Source organism: Lagopus muta, chromosome 3, assembly GCF_023343835.1.
Source record: "Lagopus muta isolate bLagMut1 chromosome 3, bLagMut1 primary, whole genome shotgun sequence".
In the NCBI taxonomy this organism is placed as follows: domain Eukaryota; kingdom Metazoa; phylum Chordata; class Aves; order Galliformes; family Phasianidae; genus Lagopus; species Lagopus muta.
Genome location: NC_064435.1, coordinates 37,281,482 through 37,293,107, shown reverse-complemented (window position 1 = coordinate 37,293,107; position 11,626 = coordinate 37,281,482). Strand labels below are relative to the sequence as shown.

The 11,626-nt window shown below is 41.8% G+C and overlaps 1 long non-coding RNA gene across 1 annotated transcript; it reads left to right on the top strand.

Moving 5' to 3' along the window:
- Nucleotides 1–4,653: 4,653 nt before the first annotated feature.
- Nucleotides 4,654–10,614, top strand: LOC125691051 (uncharacterized). The gene is made up of 3 exons (XR_007375895.1): nucleotides 4,654–4,713; nucleotides 8,452–8,588; nucleotides 9,957–10,614. It is a non-coding gene; the product is annotated as an uncharacterized LOC125691051 (long non-coding RNA).
- Nucleotides 10,615–11,626: the final 1,012 nt, after the last annotated feature.

The window sequence follows — 11,626 nt, the reverse complement described above, 5'->3', positions numbered from 1 at the left end:
AAGAGAAGAATTTAATGAAATTGCCAGTTAATTCAAATTTTCCTCAATTCTAGTTAATTGAATTCTCAGACACTGCACAGTTTGTATAAAACACTAGCACAGATTATTTCCTCCACTTGATAAGCTGCAGGTCCTTCCAGAAGAAATTACTAATTAACACGAACTCCATTATCCATTTGGTTTACCTATCAGGGGTCAGTGTTCAATAGTGTTCTTATGCAGGACTCTAGACTTTGCTTTTATTGTCTGATTCACACATTTGTATCTACGACTGCAAGAGAAGGAACAAGACTTGAAGTGCCTGGGATTTGAGTCCTTCAGTTGTAAGCTCTTTTATACATCAGCAATTGGGGACAGCATTTTATGTGTTGCTGGCACTCTTACATAGAGTAAGATCTATCTCCATGCAGTTACCCATCATCCTTGTAATTGTTGCACAACCGCTAAAGATGTAGTTTGCATTTTTAGGCACCTTCTCTTCCAGCTACATGGATTGCTCCCACCAGCATTTAAACAGCAGCAGTAGAAAAAGTAAGAGAGAAGTGTGTGGAAGCCCTTGCAGACACTGCCAAAGGCCTGTGTTTTCTTGCACATGAAACAATCTCCTTCATTATTTGTTATTCATCTATCTTTTCCTCCAAAATAAAAAACCCAAGGGAGCAGGAGATCAAAAAATTAGGAGAGAAGCACTTGAGCTGAAATTAAACGGTTTTAAAAAGAAACCCGTCTGGAGGTTTGAGAACTAGGAATGAGAAAAAATGTATGAAGACATGAGCCAGCAATGTGTCTTCATGGCCAAGAAGGCCAAGGGGATTCTGTGGTGCATAAAAAAGAGTGAGGCCAGCAGGTCAAGGGAGGTGATCCTCCCCATCTACTCTGCCCTGGTGAAGCCATATCTGGAGTACTGTGTCTAGCTCTGGGCTCCTTAGTTCAAGAAAGACAGAGATCTCCTAGACAGAGTCCAGCAGATTCCCGTATGAGGAAGGTTGAGAAGGTTGGGGCTGTTTAGCCTGGAGAAGACTGAGGGAGTCCCCAGGGAATCTTAGCAGGGAATCTTACCAATGCTTATAAATATCTAAAGGGCAGGTTTCAAGCAGATGGGGCCAAGATCTTCTCAGTGATAACCAGTGACAGGACAAGGGGCAATGGGCGCAGACTGGAACACAAAACGTTTCATCTGGACATAAGAAAAATATATTTACTTTGAGGTTGACAGAGTACCACAACAGGCTGCAAAGTAAAGTTGTGGAGTCCTCTTCTCTGGAGATAATCATAACCTACCTGAACACTATCCTATGCAACGTACTATAAGGAATCATATTTAACAGGGGAGTTGGGCTTGATGGTATCCAGAGGTCCCTTCCGACCCTTGTAATTTTATGAATACTGCATACCATTTCCGTTAGGTGACTAATGATTTTGAATTCTTCCCTTTTTGGATAACAGCTTCAGAACTACTGAAGAGCCTGACAGTGCTCAGTGCCTGGCCTCAGAAAACCTAGTATCATCAGTGAACTTCTATTGGACACAGAATTACTAATTGGTTTTGAGAAGCATTAATCTTTGTGAATGTGCCCCCTAGAAAGTAAAAATTTGTCTTTCTATACTCTTTCTTGCCTATTTTTTATGCTTCTATGGTTATTCTATCTGCCAATCAGCTGCATCAAATGGATTCTGCAGTTGCGGTTTAGCATAGAAATTTTAATTAGTATGGAATAAACTGAGAGATTAGCTCAGTAAAGTAATTTATAAGTAAATCAATGTATGAAGGAAGCATAATCTTGTGAATTTTCCACACTTTATGGGTGGGCTGCTGATAAACTCCAAACTTAGAGCTAGACCTTATTTTGCTTGTGGATACCCAAGTTGTATCTGCTGTCAGGTTGATTCAGGTTTTAGTGGAATCCATTAAAAATATGTTATTTGCACAAAAAAACCCCAGCCCATTTCCTTCTGCCACTTGAATCTGACAGATGTTCAAAAAGCCCTGAAAATCCCTGGAGATAGAATACAGGCAAATAAAACTGAGGGCAAAACCCTAGCTCCATAAAAATAAATGGAAATTTTTCCATTGCTATCCACGAAACGAAGAGATCACACTAAGGGGCTTTGTATTGAACACTTCTCTTTCTAAAAGCAGACTTTATGCATCAAATCTTTCATGGCGAAGCTAATTTATAATCTGGTCAGGATCTGTGTACGGGTGTGTACATTCATATGGTTGCCATGAAAATTTTCTACCAGCCAATCACTACTGCAGAGTAGGATGGAAGCCAGCAGAGTAGCTAATTACTCTCAATAAGATAAATCTGCTAGCATGATTAATGCCTGTTTCACCAATCACTGCAGTCATTTCAGCTGCAATCTCAGGAAAGAATTTCTAGGGATGACTCTTCTGGGATTTTCTCTTTTTTCCTTTTGCTGTTCTACTAGCAATGCTTCATTCCTCATTCTCAGAGGCATTTCGCTGGGCTTCCAAGTACCAGCAGTGACAGCCCTAAGTATGAAATGATTTACGCAATGGAACAGGTTGCCCAGAGAGGATGTGGATGCCCCCATGTCTGGAGGCATTCAAGGCCAGGCTGGATGTGGCTCTGGGCAGCCTGGTCTGGTGGTTGGTGACCTTGCCCATAGTAGGGGGGTTGAAACTAGATGATCATTGTGGTCCTTTTCAACCCAGGGCATTCTATGATTCTATGATTGCCACAGTAATGGTGCAGCACCATCCTCTTCCATAACACCATTCATCTGCAGACCCCTACTTCTGGAAGGAGGCACCATCAGCACTGTTTAACAGGTGACTAAATCTGGATGTTGCAGTAACACAACAAAAAAAGCTTAGCTAAAGGACACTGATTTTGTCAGTGAAGATGTGACTCAGCACTCACTGAAGTTAGCTGAAAAGCTAACATCCATTTGGATCAGACTGACGAAGAAGGAAAAGAGTCAAAGAAAACTTTGCTAAGGAGATTGCTAATCTCCTTTCTCCCTTTCCAGCTGTATTGAAAATAAAGATCTTTGCACCTACTCAGAAATTTACTTTAATCTCTAAACTGTTATTATTAAAAAAAAATCACAGAATGGCCAGGGTTGGAAGGGACCCCAAGGATCACAAATCTCCAACCCTCTACCACAGGCAGGGCCACCAACCTCCACATTCAATACTAGACCAGGCTGCCCAGGGCCCCATCCAACCTGGCCTTGAACACCTCCAGGGACGGGGCATCCACAACCTCTCTGGGCAGCCTGTTCCAGCACCTCGCCACTCTCTCTGTAAAGAACTTCCCCCTGACATCCAACCTAAATCTCCCCTCCCTCAACTTAAAACCATCTCCCCTTGTCCTGCTATTATCAACCCTTTCAAAGAGTTGATTCCCCTCCTGTTTGTAGGCTCCCTACAGGTACTGAAAGGCTGCAATGAGGTCACCCCACAGCCTTCTTTTCTCCAGGCTGAGCAAGCCCAGCTCCCTCAGCCTGTCCTCATAGGGGAGGTGCTCCAGTCCCCTGATCATCTTTGTGGCTCTCCTCTGGACCCTTTCCAACAGATCTCTGTCTTTTTTGTACTGGGGGCTCCAGACCTGGACACAGTACTCCAGATGGGGCCTCACAAGAGCAGAGTAGGGGGGGACAATCACCTGCCTGTCCCTGCTGGCCTCTCCTCTTCTGATGGAGCCCAGGATACCATTTGCCTTCCGAGCCACAAGAGCACACTGCTGGCTCATGTTAAGCTTTTCATCTATCAAGACCCCCAGGTCCTTCTCTGCAGGGCTGCTCTCAAGGGCCACTCCTTCCAGTCAGTATGGTTGCCTGGGATTCCTCCAGCCTGAGTGCAACTTCACACTTTGCTGTGTTGAATCTCATCACGTTCAGCCAGGCCCACCTTTCTAGCCTGTCGAGGTCCCTCTGAATGGCATCCCTTCTTTGCACTGTGTTAACTGCACCACTCAGCTTGGTGTCGTCAGCAAACTTGCTGAGGGTGCACTCGATTCCATCATCGATGTCACTGATAAAGACGTTGAAGAGCACCAGTCCCAACACAGACCCCTGGGGGACACCGCTCGTTATCAGCCTCCACCTGGACATAGAGCCATTGATGACCACCCTATGTCTGCCAGTTTCAACAAATTTCTTATCCATCGAGTGGCCCGCCCATCAAATCCACATACCTCCAATTTGGAGATAAGGATGTGGTGGGGGACCATGTCAAAGGCCTTGCTCAAGTCCAGGTAAATGACATCAATAAAAATAAAAAATAATACAAAATAATAAATAATTAAAACTATTTAGAAAAATAATAGTGTTGAGTATTTGGCTCACTGTTCATACAACATTTACAGTGAAGATAATGGCTATGCAATGACTTTTATGTAATGCCTGTTTCTTCTGATGAATATCCATTCACCTTACAAACGAATGGATAGATGCTATCATTTCATCTGTAATTTTGGTGACTGCTTTAGGCCAAAAGCTTCTTTTCTTTATTGGTACTGTACGGGGACCACTGAATCATGGCCTGAACCTCTGATTGATCACCTGAGGCAAGCAATGAGTCAGCCATGGGAGCACAGGTGAAAGCAATTCACCTGTGCTGCTGGAAGGGGTGGAGCCTGGCTCCACCTCTTCTAGACCCATTTAAGAGCTGACTGCTAGCAGGGAAGGTTTCTCTTCTGGAGATCCATTCCACTGGAGTTACCTATGCAAGCCCAGGATAGGGTGAGTGTCCTTTTCTGCTCTAGTATAATCCTTACATAAGCCAAGCTCTCGAATATGCTGTATCATCTGTATATTCATTTATTGTGCAGGTGCATACACTACTATGGCATGTGGGTGGGAGATACAGAGACTATTCAAGAGCTGTTGCTTCCCTTATGTAGGGGCTGAAGTGAAGTGGTACAAGATACCCCTTCCGGTTTGCTGCTCAAGTCCTGCCAGGTGCTAAATAACTTCTTCTTTGTGTGAAATGAAAAAGAAGGAGTTGTTGCTGTCATTTGCAGAAATTCTAGTCAGCTTTAAATGACAGAAGCAATTGTCTACCTTCACAAGCCTTCTTCAAGTAACAGTTCACCATGCCAAACAGACCTTGTGTGTAGCTCGTTGGGAAGAAGGGATTGTGTGAAAATTTTTCTCTCCTTTTCCTTACTCCTGGGAGCAGTATTCCTTGGCAGCTATGAATAACAGGCAGCAGCACATGCTCCCTTCTTGTGGGAAGGAGGTCACCAGGAAAGGCTGGCAGACAAACAACCTCTGAGGCTTAGAATTCCCCAAATCCCCACAGAGATAGCGCTAAAGGCTATTGCACAGCAGTTGGCCTTGTCATACCTCCTTCACTACGTCAGTGATGCTTTTTTTGCGAAGCATTATGCATTAAATGCTTTGTATTGCAATGATTAAGACTGGACACACCAAGGGAGACCACAGCTCCACTGAGCCTATTAACAGATTTACACTAGTAGAAGCTGTCCTGGGGGAGCGAAGGAACAGGGGGAAGGGGAAGGCAGCAATTCCTCCCACTGCACTTCTCCTGCACTTCCTCCAGCAATCTCTGGCTCAAGGGCTTCTTGAGCTACATGTGGTATTTTTGTGTTTGCACGTGTGAGAGTCCTGTGTACAAGGGGCTCTCAGTAGCTGCCAGCATCTGTTGCTGCAATTGTTCCCCTGTCAGTGCAGGACCTGCTGAGCTAAGCAGCAGCCTACAGTCTTTTGCCTATACCCTGATTTTGAGATGCAAAGAATCATAAGGCATGTAGCACATGTTCAAACAGGTTCTGAGTTATAATGCTTAGTCTCCCTTTGTAGCCAATTTTACTCCTGAAGCTGGCTAAGTTCCATTGCAGTGCTCTGGTTCAGTTTGCAACTATGGTTTGTGTCTGAAAGTGAGCCCAGAGCTCATGTGAATGGGATCTGTTTTCTTTTGAGACTATCTCAGATAGCAGTGCTCCCAAAGGAGCAACTTTGTGCCACTTGAAACAGCACTCCCTCTCTCCCAATGAAGCTTTTTATTCCAGATGACTTCGGTCATGGTCATGTGAGATGTTTTCTTCTAACAGAAAACAGCTCAGCCTGAACACAGGCCTCAGTATTTGTGAACTTTTTGCAGAAGTTTCAAATATACAGATGTAGAATATCCATACATTCAAGAAGCTGGCAAATTTCACCTTATCTCCAATAACAGAAGGAGAAGGAAACAAAAAAGGCTGGGAAGAGTACATCTGGTGCTGGGATCATGATCCAGTGCAAACCTCAGCCAGCAAAGCAGTTTCAGGAACTAAGATATACCACTTGTGCAGCATGAAATCCAGAACTGTTCTACAAAAAATTTTGGTATGCTTATTGATGGAACAGAATACAAATGAGGTGAGTGACGCATAGTAAAGATAGGCCATACTCCCTGTATGCTGTATACACAGCATTCATGTTACTCTGCCCTGATAAAAACATCTGGGAGTCTGATTCACTTTTGGGAAGTGACAGTCTTTTTGTAGTGGAGAAATTAGGGAGTAAACACCATTTAACTGGACCTTTGTTATCAGAAAGCTGGCAAGCTCTCTTACCTTCAGACATGTTCCTTTTCCCACTTACGCTGGCCTGAAGGATTTCTGGAAATATCACTCTGCTATCAGGTACTTTATTTGCTTAGGTTGATGTTTAGATTTAAAAACAATTAGCTATTTATATTGGCATTCCTTAGAGAGCAAGAAAATAAGTAAACTGAAATTAGTGCTCTGAGGACCTTTTTGACATTTCATTGTCAACACAGCAGTAAGGAATGTCTGACAGAGCCTCAAGGCAAATGATTAAATTCTTTATCCGTCATGCCAAAAAAAGGCTACTCCTCTTGGTAGAAAGGCTGTATTTGCTGTTCGTCAAAGAGAAGGTGAAAAATAAATCCACGCCTAGAAGCTGTAAAGCTTTGATCTCATGGTCTATTTCAGGATAAAAATAGTTCCTTTGGGTTGGGTAATAGATATTCCTCAAGTGTCGGTTATATTTATCACAGATTTCAGAAAATTGTTAATTCCTGCACTAAAAGCAATAGTGTTTTCCCAGGAAACATGACTGCTACAAAGGAAGCACTGTTAACGTCATATTCCTTTTCCATGTTACACAAGTTTCCCTCTACAAAGTCTATTATTTTAGATTTTCTACACTTGAGCAACTTTTGAATCAACCATTTTGTTATTTTAAGACTAGAACCCATTTTGGGAAGATGTTAAAAACTTGCAGAGAAAACACTCTGGAGACTGTTTTCATGAGCAGAAAGGTGACAAATCACAAGCTGTCATGAAAAAAATTGGATGAGTATCAAAGGCCTTACCTTGGAGAAGAAAATGCTATAGACAAAATTGAAGCAGTGCAATCATAGTTGGGAGAACGTGAGGGAGTAGCAATTGTGAATCTTTGGAGCATTTATTCCCCTAGAAAAGGTCACATTATCAGAGATGAGTATAAATATCTTCTACCACTTGTGCCATATGCCAGAGAGGAGACACTAGGATTTGGGAACATATATTATTTTATGTCAGAATAATTAATTGGCAGGAGATAAAAACATGCTGAAAAATATTTAGTTGTGTTAGCAGTAAATAAATGAAACGGGAAAAATATGAAGATGTACATCAGGGTTGGCAAGAGACCTAAGCAAAGGGCATTGAGATGCTGTCTTCTTGGAAAAGGGGCCCTTCCAAAGCAGCGCTGTATGTGCTCAAGGCTGGTACAAAGTTTGGAAATACAGCTTTATTTTAAGAGAGAAATATATGAGACTGAGCCAAACTGAGTTTTTTCTTCATGTCCTGCCAGAATCATGATTAAAGAAATCAGAGTATTGTGTTTCTCTGCTTCAGCTATATTAGTAGCTGCTTGCACTTAATCACAAAAATGTTAAATAAAAAGCTCATTGGCAAGTTCCCTGTGAAGAGCTGTTCTGGCTTCTTTGAGGCGTTGTCTGGTTTCAGAAGTCCCCATGAGTGGGCTTCACTGTGCCCACAGCACCCAGCCGCAGGGCAGGCCTCCATGTGTGGGGCAGGCCTCGCAGCCTGCCTCAGCAAGCCAGCTAAACAGGGCATCTCATCTCTCAGTGACGCTCCTTTGTATTTTAGAAATGAACAAACAAACTCTAGCAAACCCAGAAAGCATCTGGCAAGTACTGCAAACAACAGGGAGGGAGAGGGAGCATGAGATCTCCTTGCAGGTCGGAGGTGAAGTCGAGTGTAAGACCGATGTGGAGGAACTTACAGAGCATTTGTTGGCAGTAGCAAAGCCCTTGGCTGCCTTTCTGCTGGATGAGTTCCTAAATCCACTCATCTGTTTTGGAAAGGACAAGGCAACGCTTCTAGAGTTAATCATAACCAATTTATGCTTCCAAAAGTGTCAACGCGTGATATATAGAGTGCATTTTCTTGACTAGCTTGTCCTCTGGAACACAATGGCTTATTTTTATTGTTTTTATTGCAGTGCGAATATTGCCTCACGACTGGAATGAATAACAACTTCCTTATTTAATTAAGCCGTTTGAGATTTGCATTTGTGCTCACTGAAGCCATCTCTCGTTTCCTGTGTTATCATGGCTGCACCTCAGCTCAGAGGAAGAGGTGAGTAAATTATTAAAAGATGGCTGCCTAATTATGAATTAATCCACCTCCTGGGAGTGCTAACTAAGTGTAGTGGCTGGCATTTTTTGTGACACCAACCTTGTCACTGCCTGCACAGCTGCACCAGCTGGTTGGCTTGATCCCAGGATTCTCATATCTGCTCAGACAGCATATATTATGTGTAGATACTGCATCATGTGTGGAAATTATTTATGAGATTTTCCATTAAATGAATATTACAAAAGATATCTAAGCTGTGTTCTAGGGATTCATTGAAATCATCTGCATGTTTGGCTTGCAACATACAAATGAAGTGCCATTTGCACCTTGCCTACAAGAATTCAAAGCAGGTGAACTTCTGCAACATCACTGTGGTCTCCTGTGATGTACAGTGAAGCACTGTAGTGCTTCCTAGTGGCCTGGACTGTGGTGAGAATATTGACTGCCAACTGGTTGTCTTCCATTCTTCACTAACAATTCATGTGCTGTAGAATTGCAAGGAAGAGTTGCCTGTAACATTTTTATGTGAGGATTTATTAAATTTTCTTTTAGGGCCAACATTTTCAATTTTACATGTAGGAACAGCTACTCTGTGCAGGAAGATAAAACAGCAAATTGCATGGTATATTGCCACCCCCTTCCAGGGAAAGGCTGTGAAGTCTCCATCCTCAGAAACCCAAATCAATAAAAGCTTGGACAGTCTACTCTGACCAGCTGTGCCCGGGTAAGAGGGGTAGGACTAGATGATTTCCAGAGTTCCCACTCAGTCTCAACTACTCTGAGAATATGAAGAGGTACTAACAAAGAAAGAATCCCTCAAACATAGTAAATGACCTAATACACTATTTCCCTGTGTAGGAAAATATTAAGTGAGAAACTATGAGAGGAAAGGGTGAGAGGCTGAGAAGACATTTCACATTTTAAGAAATCCTTCACTGTAAGGACTGTTTCCTTCAAATGCATAATATCCCTGTCTTCATTAGTTCAAGCTTCAATCTGAGAGAAATTACTCTGATTTATAAAATGACTTGCACTCTTCTGCATATCTAGGGTGTGCACAGCATACTCTGCCTTGTTTCTTTCATCTATAAGCAAAATTATGGCATGTAAAAATATACATGTAAATGATGAGTGGAGGTTTGCTCATACTCATGCATGGGATTTTCAGTTTCAGGCACTGGAAACCTATCAGGCTACCTTCACAAACAAATCAGACAGACAGTCTGCCCAACACCCAGCAGAGCTATTTATTTCAGAAAATAGAGGCAGTCCTGCCACACACTGCTCAGTGTAGTCTCTCAGATTTATCTTCAAATGGAGCTGGTACATCAGCTTCCTCAACCTGATCTTTGTTTTTTTTCTTGCCAGTCCTAACAAAATCACACTGAAGTGGTGCAGCTCTGGGCAGTTTTCAGATCTCAAGTGACTTAATGGAATTGGCATCTATTTGTATGCTCCCAGCTCCCACACCAGGCCACGGAAACTCTTCTGGAAACCCTGGAAATGAATGATGAAATGAATTCAATTTAAACAGCATATATTATAAAAGGTGTTATTATGTGTCACTGAAGACATAATAATTTTGTCTCTCCATTTTGTCCCCCGAATTCTAGCCTTCCTAAAGTATATCCTGAAGCTTTGCATTAAATGGAAATGATTTGTTACTCTGTTGAAAGGGAATGTTCTGATGCATGTCTGATAAAGTCATCAAGAACACCTGTTATTGTGTGCCATAATGGTCCACCAGAGTGTTTGATTAGAGCATTATCCTTGTCATGTTGATGAGCTAAGGTATTATCTACCTCAAGAGGCTAAATGGAAGACTTGAAGGATAAAAAGGTCTGTTGTGCACTACGTGCATGATCTTGTGACTGAAAACATCGCAAGAGATTAAGACAGCTCACTAGATGTATGGAATGAGACAGTATATGTAAATTAGCTTTGTTTACCAACATTGATATGTTGTGATTATTCTATCTAGCTTCACTTTAGCTTAAGAATAAACTAGGGAATACTCCAGCTGTGATATGATTGCTTTCTTGTTTACAACAAATGTTGCTTCCTTTATAAATGGAAAAAGGGACTGGTGTAGATAATGAGGTGTCTGTTTAGATCCTAAAATAAGAAGTTCAGTAGTGCTATTACATGTTAAGATTACTTTTAAATTCCACCCATTTTCCAGGTCTTGACCTCCTCTAAGATCACTCATTTGCCTAAAATGCAATGGGTTGGTGGGCCAGCTTTTCCATGTGGGTAATCAGCCTGAGAAATCCAGCTATTCCTGAAACCAAAGGACCTGCTCTTGTCCTCTGCTGCACTTTGTCAGTTTCATGCAGCATTTTCTCAAGTGTTGCACTAGGAAAAAATAGAACCAAAAGTATCACGTGGCACTTTGGGAAATATCAGTGAATATGCCTGGCTAGGTGCATACGAGGTGAGGAAAAGGCAAATAAAGAATTGCAGCCCCAGGAGTATTGCGACTAACGATGTTGGCTTGCTTCCTCCTTTCCTTTTATTGTTGCAACACTGATGTAATTGCCATCAATCTTTGACACTAAGCCTCAAATATATGTTTATCGTGCTAGATTTATGTATTGCTTTAAGAAAATGCTACTTTTTTTGGTGGTACAGTTGTTATGGTGATTCCTCTACTTCCCTCTTTTAATGCAGGAAGCAGAGAACTAAATAAAATATTTCTTTTATGAAATTTATAACAACAAAAACAAAAACCTGCTCTGAAGCTATATCTTACAGAGAGATTTTTCAGAATACTTAACAATGTTTTTATTTTACATTATTTGAATTTTCACTCTGGAACTCAGATCTCTGTGGAATTATGTGGTAATAAGAAATGTATGGAAGGAAATGTATTTGTGCTGGCTATAGAGTTAGCATATTAAACAGCAGTTCCAGAAGTTCTTAATGGTATCCATTTGCATATTTTTCAGGTTTTAAGCAAGAAACAACCAACACGTTTCCTTCATTACAGTTTTTCACTTAGGGAAGAGTTGTTTCTAAAGCTGCCTTTGAGATGAAAG